Genomic DNA, 12,053 nt, shown 5'->3' on the forward strand with positions numbered 1-12,053 from the left:
ATTGCATCCTGATGAATTGTGGGCCAGTAGTACCCACACTAAAGTATCTTATGGGTTGTTTGAGCACCTCCATGATGGCCACCTAATGGAGAGGAGTGACATGCCTCTAGAATGTGAAACATCTCAGTTTCAGGGATGCATCGCCTGATGATATTATCAGCACACACCCTGTACAGATAAGGTTCATCCCAAAAATACTTACCCACATCATGCATGAACCTCTTCCTTTGCTGAAATGTCAGTCCCTCAGGCATCAAGTCACTAACAAAGTCACTAACAAGAAAGTTAGAAAAATCATCAAACCAAGGAATAAGATCAATAGTAGCGGCTAATACATTCTCATCTGGGAACGAATCATTGATTTCAAGCTCAATTTCCTCTTTTTTTCAGCCTCCAACCTAGACATGTGATCAGCTACCTGGTTCTCCCAACCTCTCCTATCCTTAACCTCAAAATCAAACTCCTGAAGAAGTAACACCCATCTGATCAACCTTGGCTTGGCATCTTTCTTTGCCATGAGGTATCTCAGAGTTTCATGATCCGTATAGACTATCACTCTAGTACCCAGCAAGTAAGCTCTGAATTTCTAGAAAGCATACACCATAGCCAGTAATTCATGTTCAGTAACTGTGTAATTTTGTTGTGCTCCATTTAGTGACTTACTAGCATAGTAAATTGGATGGAACATCTTGTTGCGCTTCTTCCCCAACACAACTCCTAAAGCAGTACCACTAGCATCGCACGTTACCTCAAATGGCTCAGCCCAATCTGGGCCAATGATTACTGGGGCAGAAATCAGCTTCTCCTTTAGGCATTCAAAGGCTCTGAGACATGGCTCATCAAAAACAAATTTCACCTCCTTCTCCAAAAGCTTGCACATGGGGTGTGCCATTTTTAAGAAGTCCTTGATGAAACACCAATAGAATCCGACATGTCCTAAGAAACTTTGAACACCCTCCACATAGATAGGCGGAGGCAACTTTTCAATCACCTCAATTTTGGCCTTGTCGACCTCTAACCCCTTTTGTGACTCCTTGTGCCCAAGGACTATGCCTTCCTTGACCATGAAATGGCACTTCTCCTAGTTCAGCACTAGGTTGGCCTCCTCGCATCACTGTAGGGTCCTGCTAAGATTAAGCAAAAAGTCATCAAAGGTGTCACCTACCACTGAAAAGTCATCCATGAAGACCCTCAAAGTGTCCTCCACCATGTCCAAGAAGATAGATAACATACACCTCTAGAAAGTTGTTGGTGCATTACATAGTCTAAATGGCATTCGTTTAAACGCAAAGGTTCCATAAGGACATGTAAAGGTGGTTTTTTCCTGATCTTCAGAGTATCCATCTAAGAAACAGTACCACCATTTTCCAGCCAACCAGTCAAGCATCTGGTCCGTGAAAGGCATTGGGAAGTGATCCTTTAAGGTCCACTTGTTCAGCTTCATGTAATCCATGCACACTCGCCATCCAGTGACTGGTCTTTGTGGGACCAACACATTGTTTGCACTCACAACCACAATCATACTACCCTTTTTGGGCACACACTGCATTGGGATGACCTAGTGACTGTCAGAAATGGGGTACACCACCTAGCATCTAACCACTTGATGATTTCCTTTTTGACTACCTCTTGCATAGGTGGGTTTAACCTCCGCTGAAGTTTAATGCTTGAGCTGCAATCCTTCTTAAGTTGGATCTTATGGGTGCATATACCCGGAGGTATCCCGATGATGTCAGCAGTGGTCCACCCAATAGCTCTTTTGTACCTTATAAACACTTTGATCACAGCTTGAACCTGTTCACCATTCAAATCTGCAACTAAAATCACAGCTAAACTGTTGTTAGTTCCCAAAAATACATACCTCAGGTGACTGGGTAACTTTTTCAGTTCCAGCACATATGGCTCCTCAATAGATGGTTTTGCTGGAGGACTTGGCCTGTTTTTCAAATCCAAGTCTAGTTTCTTTGGATCATAAGAGTGTGCTCCAATTTCCAACAAAGCATTCACAGTCTCTACATAGTCAGACAGGAAATCAGCTTCAAAGTTCATCAACACGGCCGGTTATGTTTCAACAGCCAGCCTCTCCTCAATAGTTGCTCCCATCTCTTCTTCATCAAAAACCTCTATCGCAGACACCACATTTATGTCATGTGGTTGTTTCATTGACCTGCAAATACCTAACTTTACCTCTTCATTGTTGAGTATGAATTTCAACTCTCCTCTCTTAACATCTACCAATGCTCGTCCTGTGGCCAGAAATGGACTTCCCAATATGATGGGAACCTCAAAATCCACTTTGTAATCCAAGATCACAAAGTTTGCCGGAAAGATGAAAGTGTCCACCTTTACAAGCACATCACATAAGATGCCTACGGGTCGTTTCACCGACCTATCTGCCATCATCAACCTCATTGATGTAGGTTTAGGAACTCCTAATCCCAATTGCTTGTAGATGGCTAGCGGCATCAAGTTTATACTGGCCCCTAAGTCACACAAGGCCTTTGTATATTCGATTGATCCGATTGTAAACGGTATGGTGAATGCACTCGGATCCTCCTTCTTCTGTACCAGAGACTTAGTAGAAATAGCACTGTAGTGATGAATATTGTTAGACAAATCAATACTTACAGCTCTTTTCTTTGTGACCAAGTCCTTCATGAACTTGGCATATCCTGGCATCTGCTCTAATGCTTCCACCAGTGGGATATTCATTGATAGTTGTCTCAGCATAGTGATGAATTTAGCGAATTTCCCATCTTTGGCTTTCTTTTTAAGCCTTTGAGGGAAATGAGGAGGTGGTCTTGGGATCTGTTGTAAAAGCATAGTTCCCTCAACCCCTTTCTCCATTCTTCTTGCTTGTTTAGCTATCGGTTGAGCATCCTCCGAGTCATCTACATGTTCAGCTTCAGCCTCCTCTCTTCCAGTTTGCTCCAACACCTATTCATGTTCAGTACCTGCAGAAATTGGGTCATTAAGAATATTACCACTCCTGGTGACGATAGCCATGCAATGCCCGTCCTTCTTAGGATTTTGAATAGTATCACTTGGTAGTGATCCATTCTTTCTCTGATTCAGTGAGGCTAAAAGTTGCCCCAACTACTGCTTTATTTTGTTGATGGAGGTGGTGTGAGAATCTACAAGTTGACTCATACTGGAGAAATCACCTCTCATCTCTATCACCCCTACATCAATTGAGTCAACTTTTTGAAGCACCTTAGCCATCATGTCTTCCAGCTTAGACACGCAGGAACTACCACTTGCCCGGTCTCTATTACCTGGGGGCACATACATACCACTGCTATCATTTTTATACCCATCTCTGTTCTTCCAGTTTCCCTGCTCTCTGTTTGCTGACCTGTCATACTATCCTTCTCAAGAGTAGTTTCGACCTGCGTTTCCACTGAGTTATAATTCCGGAAACCTCCTTGGTTTCCCAGGTAATTAGCCTTCTCATCTAGATCGATATCCTGATCTTCATACCTGTTTTACTGTCCCACAACATTTACCTTTTCAGACTTTGAGACAATATGCTTCATGAGTAGATCTATTTGGGTCTTCATGTGTGTCATGTCCTAATCCCTTTCTTTTTCTATTTTCCTTTGTTCAGCTGAAACTTCAAAAGTGTACCTAAGATCTCCTACTTCTGCATTCCTGGTGTACCACACCCTGTTATTCTTTGACACCTCGTCCATCAGTTGCATGCTCTCTGAGAATGGTTTCCTCATAAATGATCCTCCACACACTGCATCAACAACAGGTTTAGTAACATAATTCAATGATCTATAGAAAGCCTATTTTAGATGTCTCTTAGTGAGACCATGGTTTGGACACTTTTTCAGCTTTTGGCTGAATCTCCACCAGGTGTCATGATTCTCCTGGTAACTGTTTGTGGGCACTTATCCCATCCTTCATCTGCAGCTATTTTGATTCAGGAAAGAATCATTCCAGAAAAGCCTCCTTCAACTCAGTCCAAGTCCTGATCGAGTCATCCGGCATCTCATTCAACCAGTTGGTTGCCTCTCCAGTAAGAGATAATGGAAATAGCCTTAATCTCATCGATGTTTGGCTAACTCCAAGAATTTCTTGCCATTTGCAGATCGCCATAAAGTTCATTAAATGTTGATTCGCATCATCACCAGTTGCACCCCTGAACATACCCTTCAAATTCAGCAATTGAATCATAGTGCTGGTGATTGTAAATTTCACACTTGGAGGTAGTGCAGGTAACACTATCGCTCTTGTTTCTCCAGCTCCATCCAAGTCTAAATCATTTTCTTCGTGCATCATGTGAGCTAGATACTGTGCTCGACCCCTTGGAGCTAGTGGTTGGCGGTAGGGAGGAATTATTTCTTCCACTCCTGGTTGTTCATCCACCACCCTAGGCGGGTTATTCACAGCATTCTGCTGAATACCTCTTGCAGCGGTTTCAGCCTCCAATCCCAATCTTTGCCTCTGAGCCTCAAGTTCTTGTGCATTCACCATTTTTCGAATAGTCTTTCTAAGTTCTGGGTCATAAGGAATCAATGGAGCTCATTTACTTCTAGTATTTGGCATACATAGTCAAACTCACCTTAAAGAGACACAGACAAAGAACAAGACGTAAAATTAGGAAATATAACTACAACTCAAATAAAAGCTAGTAAAACACTTATGAATTGAAATTCCTCGGCAGCGGCGCCAAAATTTGATACGTCCAAACTTACACCTCAATTAAGAGACATAAACAGTTGAAGTCAATTTATAGAACTCAACATGAGTTGAGGTTGATCCCACAGAGAATTTCTTTACATAAATGATTTAACTGTCGCGTTTACTCAAAAGTCGTTATTATTCCCTAAAGAAACACTTATGAAAAGTAAAATGGGTTTGGTTGTGATGTTCTAGTAACTAAAATTGGTAATCAAAATCCAGATTAACAATTAACAGAGTTTTAAATTCCAAAGTTGTTACGATGATTAAATGAAACCAGGATTGTGTTCCCCATAACATTACATCTAATGTTCTTCCGTAATTGAGTTCCAGGCAATTTATCTCTACAAAATACATACGAGTTAAATATATCTGATACTTCTCAGTCTAATCAAATAATTTTCACTCAAGTCCTCTCGGTCCCAGAGTGTTACTAGCTTTACCCTCGCTTACAACAGTGTTAAAGTTCTTTTCTATCGAACTCGAACTTTGACTCTATTTCTTCTAGTTAATTTAGCTTTTCTCTAAATATCATTTTTCTCTCGAACAAATGATAGATACAGGCTCACTCCAATGCGTGCACTCTTTAGAATACATGAATAACGAAAGCTAAATTATAATTTGCAAATATAAATAGCCTATCACTCATTTTACAGAATTACACTTCGATTTACGTCATAGATCCCAAAATCCCAATTGTGGTATTTAGCCACTCATGATTTCATGTAAACATTCTGAAGAATATAATGAAAACATGTTGAGAAAATTACTTACAAAAATAAGCAAATTGATATGTACTTTGATAATTCAAGAACCGGAAATTCAACTTCCAAACTTAATTTGATTTTAATCTTCAAAAACCAAAAGCTCAGAATAATTGAAACTTGTTCTTCGCTCAAGATAAGACGCGATAAAAAGTAAAAACGACCCAATTAATTTAAATAAAGTGTTTTCAAAAGAGTCCTACTCGAAGTAGAACTGAACTGTCGGGCACCTCACGGATGCTACCACGGTCCATCAAGGGCTTCACGGTCCGTGAAGCCCTTCGTGGTCTTCACTTAGAACTCCCTAACTTGGGTCTTTAATGCTTGCATACTGGAAATTGCATTACGGACCGTGAAAGAGACTATGGTCCGTCTGGGTGTCCGTGGTCTTCACTTAGAACTCCCCAAGTTTGGGTCTTCAATGCCATCACACTGGAAATTGCATCACAGACAACACCACAGACCGTTTAAGAGATCATGGTCCGTCTGGGTGTTCGTGGTCTTCACTTAGAACTCCCCAAGTTTGGGTCTTCAATGCCATCACACAAGAAATTGCATCACGGACAACACCACGGACCATTAAAGAGACCACGATCCATCTGGGTGTCCAGTCTTCACTTAGAATTTCCCAAGCTTGGGTCTTCAATGCCCTCATACTGGAATTTGCACCACGGATGTTATCACAGTCCGTCTTGATCTTCACAGCCTGTAAAGGCATTCGTGATCTCCACTTGGTTTGTCAGCAACTCAAATTCCATCTTGCACTTTCATCTTTTCTATCTTCTTTCACCTCCATTTTTTTCACCTGTACAAATACTACGAAACACATTATATCCACATAAATACACTCGATTCTAGTATTAATTTTTAGTTTTCAAGCATCAAATATGCCAAGATTTTGCGGCACAACACTAAACCGTACAAATCCTCCATCAATTTTTTAAGAGTTTTAAGGTTTTCTTTCTTTCCGCACATATGTATAGAACATCCATTGTCTATTACCCACATCCCATTTTTGTAGGTTTTATTGGTTTGCTCCTCCAAGACAGACAAATTAATTTCTTTTAGGTATCCGAGTATTTTTGGGTTCTTAAGGGTTAGGATTAACCGCTTTTGGTCTCCGAATCCATTTTCCAAAGGAAAATTTGCTGCAGTGAAAAGATTTATGGCCAATGTCAACGCAAGTAAAACAAGTGATTATAATAGAGTTTTAGGCAAAATGAAAAGAGGAATTATGGGAGACATTTAAGATAGATTTATTTGACCTGACTGAACTGTGATTAGGAGACTTTCTGATGCTATTTAACTATATTTTCACTTCCTCCAGTTCTTCTTATAACAAGTCGACTTCAATTTGATTTGCTTCTAGAAGAATTTGCCAGACCTTTTCTTGAGCAAGTTTGTTATATTCATTGATAACTTTCTGCAATTCGTCAGTAAACACACTACAACAAAAACAACTTTTAGAGGAAATATATATAGACATTAATAAAGAGTGCTAAAGTCTTTACCGACATTAGTTAAGTGCCATTAGAACCAATATCGCTAAAGGCTTTAGGGACATATACAAAGAGTGCTAATTGCCGCTAAAAATATATATTTAGCGGCAATTAAGCTATTGTCATTAATTAATTACCGCTAATGATCATTTTTTATGTAGTACCATATCTAGAGAATTGTGTAAGTTATTGCAATTTGAATAGTTAAAAGGTCTTAGCTCACTTGATTACCCTAGTGCAATGAATCATCTGTTGGTGGTTTCATCATGATCATCTTCGGATGTTTCTTCTTGACTCCAGGCTCCAAGACTCTTTGGATCTTCATTTTCGCTCTAGACAAATTTGTTTGATGTGGCCTGGTTTTCCATAGTAGTAGCATCGATCATCATTTATTTGGTATTCGTTGTTCTTGAAATCTTGTTGAGGCCTTTGTTTCAGCATTTGTCTAACTCCTCGATTGATGAGGGTCATTCCCTCACTTTGAGTTTCATCTATCTATTCTTCAACTTCAGTAGTTCCAGCAGTGAATGCGATAGTTTTTCTTTTATCATCTTTGTGGTATCTGTTAATATGGTTTTGTTCATAAGCATTAAGATTTCCTCTGAGTTTGTCATAAGTCATCTTTTTCAGATCACCATCTTCTAAAATGGTTGCTTTAGTTTCCCAAGATTTTGGGAGACTTCTAATGAGTTTCCTAACTTGCAGTCCATTTGAGTATATCATAGTCAAGGACTTGAGCTCACAAATGATTTTACTGAACCTTGAGAACATGTTCTCAACATTTTCATTTTCTGCTATTTTGAATAACTCATATTCATTCACTACTGAACTAATTCAAGCTTCCTTGACTTTGTTGGTTCTTTCATAGGTAACTTCAAGTTTGTCCCACATTTCTTTTGTTATTTCACTGGTTGAAATCTTGTCATATTCTGCTCCGCTAACTACACAGTACAACAAATTTATTGCCCTAGCATGGGGGTGAATTAAAAAATTCCTAGCGTAAGGAGTGAACAAAGGCTGAAAATGGGGATAGTGAAAGTGAAGAGGGGGTGAATTAAAAAATTCCTTTAGTCGACTTCCTGTGTGGGATAGTCGACTCACCTGTAGATTAGTTTAACCATATACGATAATAGTAAATTCAATAAATAAAGGACTCACAGAATTCTATAGGGTTCAGAACACCAATGAGTGCCTACTTCCAGTCCCCTTGGGTTTCTAGGGTTTCCTTAAGAGTTTGTTGTGAACTTGGGTGTTTACAAAGTATTTCGACTTGGAGCCCTGTCTGATATGCAAATCAGATCTTCTACTTTGACACAACCTCTACTTGTATAACCTACACTTTGATCTTTCTTTCTCTTTTCTTTTTTAGTTGTATACTTATGAGAATACAAAGCTTTTATGAAAGACAATAGTACAAGTTCAAGTGAAGTGCGTGCTTCACAGCTATGACTAAAGGAGGTATATATAGATATGTATGTTGTTTGCTCTTGTAAGGAAAAACCCAAGGGTGTTTCTCTCAATCAAGGCTATTGAGGGATTCCTTTATTTAGGTGATTTGTTGATTCATGTCCATATTAGATATGTGCATGATCAAACCTTTCTTCTTGAGATGATCTTCTCGAATCCCGACTTGATTTGATTCTCTTTCTTCTCTTGATAGCTTCCTTGATTCTTGGATGGATTGCTGATGATCATCCTTTCTTAATTGAACGGTTGCTAGGATTGTGGGTATCTTGAATTGATTTCGAATTCCTCTAATCATGGCTTTCCTATCTTTCGTTGGATATCAGATTGTATATGCTTGGCATTGTGGGTATCTTGAATTGATTTGAAATTCCTCTAATCATGGCTTTCCTCTCTTCCGTTGGATATCATATTGTACATGCTTGGCTCTTTTTCTTTTTGGTTTCTTTTCCTGCGAAGGGCACGAATAATTGTTAAGAGTCGTTTATCTAAATCAACTGGTTTTATGAGGTTAACAACTAGTTTTTCATTAAAAGACAAATCAAGTTAGCTTCGCGAATGCGAGACCCTGTTTGCGAACGCAAGAGGTCGGGCCCAAAGGCTTCACAAATGCGCTGTCTAGCCCGTGAATTCGGAGGGTCAGCTCCCTTGACCTTCACGATCGCGGTGCAAGGCCTGTGAACATGATTACTGACTCGAATGGTCTCTGTGAATGTGGCACTAGGATCATGAACCTAGGGACCAGAATCACTAGTCATTGTGAATGTGGCCTGCGGTGCACAAATGTGCAGATGAGATGGGTGTTACAACAACTTATGCACATCAGCTAGTTTAACAAGTCCCAAAATTCCCGACAGGGTGCTCAGGATTCATTCAGAACCCCGTGTACACAAATAAAACATGTTATCCCACTAAATTTGATATTTCGAACTCAATGGAGATGTCAAGACTTCAAACCGAGTTCAAATCGATGATAAGTGGGTAACACACTCAAACTTCATTTAAAGCTGAATTCTACAAGGTAGTTTCGAATGATCCGAAAGTCTTGAGATCCGCATCAAAGGTCCATCCAGACCAAACTTGAAGTTCCAAAGCTAACAGAACCGTCAAATTTTTATTCCAAGTTCGTCTGCTTGAAGTTTTGACCAAAGTTGAACGTTTAAGTTTCAAAATTTCTAAAATACGAAAACTTGCACAAAAACCAAACGAATGACTTGGAGATGGAAATGTCAACCCCAAAATTACTAAGTAATTTTATATTTCGTTCAACCTTAATAATAATTTTTAACAATCTAAAATTTCAATCAATTTACATGAAAAAAGCAGATTTATAATATATTAGTATTCAGGAGAATAAAAATAAAAAGTAAATCAAATACGTTATATATAATTGCTATTTTTTCGATTTTTGCTTTGAGTTTAAACTTTTTCCGATACAAATAATTGCAGTAGTAACTTTTGCATATTGAGAAATGAGAAGTGTTCAAAATACTGTGGTCCACGAGTTGTTCAAGAAAAATCCAAATAAACACAAAAGTAGAAAAACTCAACCGGCCACCACTTTTTGGTCGAGTGTTTGTTCAAAATTGTCAGGTTACATCTATATTGCAATATTGTACAATATTTTTAAAAAACCAACAATTAAAATACCAAAAACAACCTTATTTTATTTGTATTGAGTTAATGTCTTTTTTAAAATGTAGTGAGTAAAATGATAAATCCACTATACTAATTATTATTTTCTTAATAGGTACATCAAGTCGAATTTAACAAGTAAATCCAAATAAAAGGAGTAGCATTAATATAAGTCTATAAACAAATAATTGATCATCAAATGTCCGTTTGTAGCTCTTTCTTGATTTGTCAAAAATGACAAGTAAAAGTAAAAATCGCATTAGAAAATATTTGACAAATAAAAGTGAATGAAGGGAGTACTAGATATAATAGTTTGTGGAAGAACGTGTCCATTATATGTAATAATCTTTGTTTCGATTTAAGTGATACAAATGAAATTTGGAAAGTCAATTAAACTTTTATATGATTTTATGTTGAAATATTTGATGTTTTTAATCATTATGATTTAATCATTTTTAAATAATATGTATTTCTCCTTATTTGTGTGGCATAAATGAAATTTAGAGAGTCAATCAAATTTTTTATATGGTTTTTAAAATATTTTAAATTGTTAATTATTATAATTTATAGTATTTAAAGTAATTTTTAAATAATATATGTTATTTTCATGTACCAATTTATGTGGCATTGATAAAATTTCAAGAGTTAATCAATTTTTTAAATATTTTTTAAAACATTGTAAATTGGTATACAGCATAGTTCTTCTTACATAATTTTTAAATATATAAATAAATATTTTAAATTATTAAATATTATAATTTATAATATTTTTTAACAATAGATTAAAAAAATTAAAATAATATTAAAGGAATCCCAATACAAGCACACAGCTGGTGTAGCCTCTATATATAGTATATATAGTACTAGTACTAAATACTAAACTTAATAAACTAGCTAATTACTACTTATATATTATTATTACTAATATATGTAGAAGAGGCTAGAGCACACCGCTGGCCGTCAACATGTGATGCTTCAGCTGTGTGCTTGGCTTACTGGTTGCAGTTTTTCAATTATTCCTTCCTATCATATTCATAATCGATTAAATTCATATTAGATTATTATGAACTAGATTATCTGTTTATCATGTTTCCTGTCACTACTAGCATCGTACTTTAGCGGATACTTCCTTCTTATCAGCGCCTCAACTTTATTTACTCCCATAAACGGCTTTCCTCGCCTACCGGTTTCAACATTAGGATGGCATAGTATAGAAGTTTTCTCCTTGCTTCCAGTGTGCTAATAAACTAGAAATCATGATTCAAATAATTCTAATACATAATAACTAACATAAATTTATTCAATCATATATATGATATTCAGGAATATATGAAATTAGTTCCGCATATTTTTTGAACAATATACCTTTGCTTCTTGCTTATTCATGCTATCTGAAATATCTGATTGGATTTCAGATTGTTGCTCCATTTATCTAAATACTAATTTTTTCGTTGAGAGAGGTTTTGAAAAGAAAGTTTTATATATCAAGCATTGCCTGCTTTACCATGTTTACAACTGAGTCTATATATAGACATACATACTCTAATACGCTTTTTACATCTGTCCACTACTATTTATTACTATTCATGACTACTATTCATGAATAGTTCTTATTTTGTCTACCACTATCCTATTTACGACTTATTTATACATACATACACTTGTCATTATTTGCACATTATTTACTTTATGACACATACCTACTTTATGACACACACACCAAACTATACACTATTCCTTTTATGAATTTATGACTTTTTACATCTTATCTACGTACTTATTTGACTACTTTACAACTTTGCAACTATTTTACATTATTTTACTTACATAACTTTTCCTTTCTTATCTATCTTTTTGTCTTCTTCTTCTTTAATTCGTTGATTATTCCAGCTGGACATCTGGAATTATGTTATCTTCTCCATTGCATTTTGAACATATGTGATCAGGGTATTTGTGTCCAATTAGTTTGCAATAAATGGTTAATAACTCTGTTGAAATAAAT

This window comes from Solanum tuberosum, unplaced genomic scaffold (assembly GCF_000226075.1).
Source record: "Solanum tuberosum cultivar DM 1-3 516 R44 unplaced genomic scaffold, SolTub_3.0 scf00009, whole genome shotgun sequence".
NCBI lineage: Eukaryota > Viridiplantae > Streptophyta > Magnoliopsida > Solanales > Solanaceae > Solanum > Solanum tuberosum.